Source organism: Nanorana parkeri, unplaced genomic scaffold (genome assembly GCF_000935625.1).
Source record: "Nanorana parkeri isolate BGI_ZX_2015 unplaced genomic scaffold, ASM93562v1 scaffold650, whole genome shotgun sequence".
NCBI lineage: Eukaryota > Metazoa > Chordata > Amphibia > Anura > Dicroglossidae > Nanorana > Nanorana parkeri.
Window position 1 is genome coordinate 189890 of NW_017306918.1, and position 6000 is coordinate 195889.

General features: G+C 45.3%; 1 protein-coding gene across 1 annotated transcript in view; it reads left to right on the forward strand.

Annotated features, from left to right (window-relative positions):
- HEATR1 (HEAT repeat containing 1) overlaps window positions 1-6000 on the forward strand; it is a 205382-nt gene that overhangs the window by 173481 nt on the left and 25901 nt on the right. The window lies entirely within an intron of this gene.

Here is a 6000-nt window from a genome sequence, read left to right on the forward strand (position 1 = left end):
TATATGGACACCCAATGACAAACCCTGCTGGTGAATGTGTCTTTCAAATAACTGCTTTAGGTCCAATTGTTCCAGAGAACTTGATAAGGAATAGGCCTGCTCACACAGATTGTTATATGTATAAGTACGTTTATGCGTTTATATTTTTTTTAAAATCCCCCTCCCCCAGATATATAGTAAAGCAATTTGTTAATGTGTATGTAAAGCCTAAACTTTATTTCTTTATCGCCCATTGAAGCACACAGCATTTAATATTCATGAACCATTGGTTATAATGCTGCCTATGTAAGGATTTTACATTGGACTAAAAGTACCCAAGGCCAGTTCCTGGGGGTCACAATCTTTTCTCTAGGTATTCTGTCCAGTTTTGCCCAGCGTCCTCAAGTATGATGGATTTTGCTATTTTTCAAGACTTTTTGCATGCTTTACTCTTCAGTCAACTGCTAATGGTATATTTATAGTATATACAGTACAGGGTGCTGCTCAATGTGTCATGTCCGTGTCTACCTGCGGATTCACTGATGTGCCTTATCCAGGTCCAGGAACCATGGCAGTTGCTATGCCTGACCTGTCTCTGAAGCCTCACTTCTCTGTATCGCTGAGCTTGGTGTTACTGATGCCATTCTTACTAGCTTACCACATTAGCAATCTGCTTACCATTTTTCTAGACTGACATCCCCACCCAGTCAAAATTGGGTGTTGGTAGTTACCTGCAAAACGGAATGGACATCTGCACACTGTTTGATCTTATTTACAAGTACTGAAAACACCCAGATAAGCCTTTTTCTTTCTCCAAGACATTTTTTAGTCCTGTGCTCTCTGGAGGACTATGTAAAAAAAGTGGACTTCTCCAACTGAGGTGGTCCCAACCAGGCCCGGTTGATGGCTACATGTGGATTCGACCCAGCTAGCCTGCCACCTCAGCGGGTGCTGCGCTGTCCCAGCAGGTACGACTCAGCCCACCTTCCCCAGCTTCTCTCCTCTGCTGGGAACAAAGGTCATGCTCTAAGCTGCAGCTGAGCCGGAATGGAGGGCAGCTTGTTGCCGAGGCAACCCAATGCTAAGCATAGGATTGCCCAGTCTCCGGATCGCATCTCAGCTTAGGGGTTACCTAAACCGTGGCTCTCTCGAAGCCCTTTGTTCGGTTTGCCTGGCTGACTGGTAGTCTTCAGCTGTGGCCAGTTCATGAAGGACCCTCGGACCCTCCTTGCTCTTGCTCGTCTGCTGAAGAGTCTCCCAGTACATGCAGTTCTGTGTGCTGGGCAGGTGTTTGTATTTCTACATTTAGCCCTGCTGTGGGCAAGCAAGTCTAAATGTAGAGCAGGGGAGATGCCGCTCGTTTTGTACAAGTGATCTGGGTGGCTTGCCTGTACCCACCACCACCCTCCTCTCCCCGCCATGATTTTCTGGGGACCCAGGGCCACGACAATGACTTTAGGATGGAGAGCAGGGAGCAGACCGGTGAAGGTCCGTTCTTCGATCTGCTCTATGTCATCAGTGAGACAGGAGCGCTGTCATAAGCCAGGCTGCACAGTGGATTTGCGGTCTGTGCAGTCTCCAGCCAAATCAGCATCTGCACATCTAACTAGTTTTGGATTTGACTCTGTTGGCAGCCATAGCTTCATCCGTATTGTTCCTTTTTAAATACTGTATTACCCTCTTTACTGCGTTCCTGTCACGCTGACAGGCTGCTGTGACTTTTATAGCGAGTATGCCCACTGCTGCGGTTCTATATCTGGGTCTTGTCACAGTGGCAATGTATAGTAGCTTTCCGATTGCTCTGCAGTACATGTCATTGTTGTGTAGCAAGTTTTCTGCTTTATTGCTCATTTGGTAGCCTGGTTCCATAGTTGTTTTTAATTCTTTCGCATTTTATGTGCGGAATTGTTCCAGAATTTCTGCAATTTTCTGACTTTCGTTGAGAAGATAGCTTTCATCATCATCTCTTTTTATTTGAATTCCCAGATGATGACTGTGCTGTTTCTTAGCTCTTTTTAAAGTTTCAGAAGTTTTGTTTTAGTTTGTGAACAATTTGACTGTAGTCCCCTTCTTGTTCAAAATAGGTTGTAATGTCATCAACGTAAATTAGGATGTATATCCATCTGTCTTGATTCCTGGAATAAAGACAGGGATCTGCTTTGCTTCTTGTGAATCCCTCTTTAGTGAGTATTTCATTTACTTTCTCAATACACATTCTTGCAGATTGCTTGAGTCTGTAGATGCTCTTGTGGAGTTTACAGAGGCTCAAACCCTGGTTGGTGCTCCATGTAGAGATCTCCCTTATAGGAAAACGGTTTTAACGTCTAGGTTACATAGGTTGAAAAAAGACACAAGTCAATAGAGTTCAACCTATAGAGATGAGAAGAAGAAAAAAGACCCTAAAACAGAACGCTATGCCCACAGTTACCCACTGTTGATCCAGAGGAAGGCAAAAAAAAACTATAAAACATGGTTCAGTTTGCCCCAACATCCCATAAGACAATCGGATATTCCCTAGATCAACAATCTCTGGTGCTTAATATACCTATAAGAACTCAATATCCAGTAATATTCTGTGCATTTAGGAATACATCCAGATTTTTTTTTAGCGGTTAACTGAGCTAGCTTGAACTAGCTCCTGGGGGAGTCTATTCCACATTTTCACAGCTCTAACTGTGAACAATCCTTTCCGTATGCAAAGGTTAAACCTCTTTTCCTCCAGACGCAAAGAGTGCCCCCTTGTCCTTTGCAGTGACCTTAAAGTGAATAATTTGGCACCAAGTTCACTATATGGACCATTTATGTATTTATACATGGTGATCATGTCCCCCCGTAATCGCCTCTTCTCCAGGGAGAACAAATTCAGTTAATCTTTCCTCATAGCTGAGCTCCTCCATGCCTCTTATTAATCTGAAAATGAGGGGATTAAGGGGAGGGGAGGGAAGTGGTGGTAGGGTGGAAAATTGCTGGGGAAAGGACCGTGTTCGGGAGATTTATTGCTGGTGTGCGGCTTCTGTTAAGTCTGGACCAGGGTGTCCGACGTGTGTGCTAGAAAACAAAAATTGGAGACGGAAGCGCCACAACCTAGCGCAATAAAAGTGTAGAGAAGGTTAGGGGAGGGCAGTGTTCAACTCACCTGCGGTAGGGTGGGTACTCGTTTAGACAGGTGGTTGAGAGCGATGTTCGGGGGTGGCAGACGTGATGAGGCCGTCCTATTCTTCAATCGGGGGTGGCGTTTTGGACCAAGGAATGGTGGATAAAAGAGAACAACACAGTTGGTGAGGTTGGAGGAATAACACAAACCAATGGGGTCTTCTGTCACTCAACCGTTAGGTTAGTAGAGATGCATAGTCAACGACGGAGGTCTGGTGTGTGGCTGCTGATGGTGCTGTCCTGCTTAGATCTCTGTAGAGAACCCGGAGGATGTCCTGCAGATGGAGGAGTAGGAGGAAGGGATATAGGAGTCCCCACCGACGGGCACCATATGGGAGGCAGCATGTTGGGCGGTGCTTCGGGAGCCGTCGGCATCTTCGTTGCCGAGAGACGGAGAGGGTGGAGAGAGCAGTGCGCTGCCGTGTAGTGCAGGCGCTCGGCTGTGTGGGCTGAGTGTTCTGGAGTGTCGCCGGGCTGACAGCGCACGAGCGTCCACTAAGCGGTGTGGATGGGCTGAGTCCGCCGGGGGCAGTGGGGATGGGCGCCAGTGGTGGTAGATAAACGCTGATAGCTGGAGGCAAAAAATTACAAGTGCACTAGGTTGTGGCGCTTCAGTCTCCAATTTTTGTTTTCAGGAATATTAACAGCCCAATCATGTGAAGAACCAAAGCTTCCAATTCTCCTATTTTGCTGTGCAGACTTCTGGCATTGGCGACCAAACAATTCAAGCCGTTTTTAAATTTTAGGTGTTTCACTTGCATGCCCTTCCCAGCTGCGATGCTAAGAAGTGTTCTGATGGTGGAGTGTTTTACGACGAGAGCAAATGTTTCATCGCAGTCTTCCCAAATTTGCTGGGAGTATCCCTCGGCAATTAATCTGGCCTTGTATTTGTGGATATTTCCTTCTGCGTCGAGCTTTACCTTAAAAGTCCATTTGCTTACTATAGTATTGCGATCAGGGGTAAGCTCCATGAGTGTCCAGGTTTTATCTTCTTGGAGTGACTTTATTTCTCTTCTGCTGCCTTACTCCATTGATTGGCTTCGCGTTTTGGTAATTATTCTGTCTTCCCACGATGTTGGTTCAAGTATGCTATGTGTCTTAGCAGTATATAACAGCTTGCAGGGTGTTATTCGCTTTGTTGCCCGAGTGGATCTTCTAATTTCAGGTATTTCAGCAGAATTTAACATGGAACTTGACTTATCCTTTGTGAGTTCCACCTCTTCTTACTCCTTTGAGGCTTCACTTTACGTCCGCCGAAAGTTGAAAAAAGGCCGGACGGGAGTCTTCTGGTTTCGGGTGGGCGGGTACACACGCAAAAACAACCCTCAAAAATGGTTTAAAGTCCCCCTCCCCCACCCCCACATAGATGAGCAAAAATGCGTTAGAGCACCTACACCCAAAAACGACGATTACGCCGCACATGTTGCATATCGCCACGAATGTCGCAGTGAGCGCAATAATTCTAGGGCCATCAATCACTGATTACACTAAACTGATGAGCGGTAAAACCTTTTAAAGCGTCGCCTATGGGCAATTTTGGCGCTGGTATTTTTTTTGCGATTCCGCGGGCGTGCGCAATTTTAAGGCTTCACATGTTTGGTGTCTATTTACCCTACGTGACCTCGTCTTTTATATTTTACCAAAAAATTGGGTTTTAATAAATGTTTCCTAACAAAATAAAGGGAAAACTGTTTTTTTTTTTTTAAATATTCTGTAGTTTTTTCATTATATAGTAAAAATAAAATAAAAACACCTAGTTTTTCTGATGTTTCATTCTTGTGCTTCATCAGATAAGTTGTTGTGTAGCTGGAGTAATCATCAATGAAAGTCCGTAGATATCTGTTCCTGCCTGATGTGGGAATTTTAATTGCTCTGCACTAGGGATGCACCGATAACATTTTGTGCAAGTACTTTCCCCCCGGGACTTACTAATACCAGTTACAGATACTTTTTCTTAAAGGGACATGTGAATTTTTTTCTAAAACGTTGCAAATTAATGATTTTAGGGCAGTTTCTTTATAATTATGAAGAACTGTAACTCAAATCATGATTATTCTGCAATGGAGAGTCGCAACCAGCAATAGAGGACTACAGATCGCATCAATCCATGATTATACAGCAATGGAGAATACAACCAGCTTTGAAGACCACAGATCTCAGCAGTCCCATGATTATTCAGCAATGTAAAATGGCAAACCGCAATCATGAATTGCTGAGATTTGTAGTCCTTTGTAGCTAGAGGACTACACCAGAGAGGGGTTGAAAACGTTTGCACTATCCAGCAACCCTTTAATTGCCAGATATCAGCGTACAGGCAGAAGGATGGCACAGGGGGTCAGTCTGTTAGAAGTCGCCCAGGCATGAAAGAGGGACTGTAAACTTCAAAACTATCAGGTAACCCTTTAGATGCTAGACATCAGTGTACTGGGGGGCAGAGTGGCACAAAGATGGCATAGTATGATCCTTGAGCATTATTAGTAGTGTATAAGTACCCTGAGAAAAGAGAGAACGGCTGAAAACTTCTAAACTACCCAGGAACCCAAAGGGGGAATGGGTGGGTAGTGTGTGTGTCTCTACCTTTTAAATACCATACATCCATTTACAGCGCCTATGGTGGCACACACATGGCCGCTGGTCCAGCAACCTTCTGATCGCAACAAAAAACCCTCGCATTGCTGCTACTCACGATCCTCAGCATGCTCTCCGCCCGGTTCAGAAACTCATCTGCCCAGTACACGCTGCTCTTCATTCTTTTCATCCGCATTTGCTGCATTGGCACTCTGCCCACTTACTGAGCCGGGGCGCCACCACTGTTTCCGTACGAGTCACAAGTGTTGGGGGAGGGGGGGGGGGGGGGTTGGCACAAAA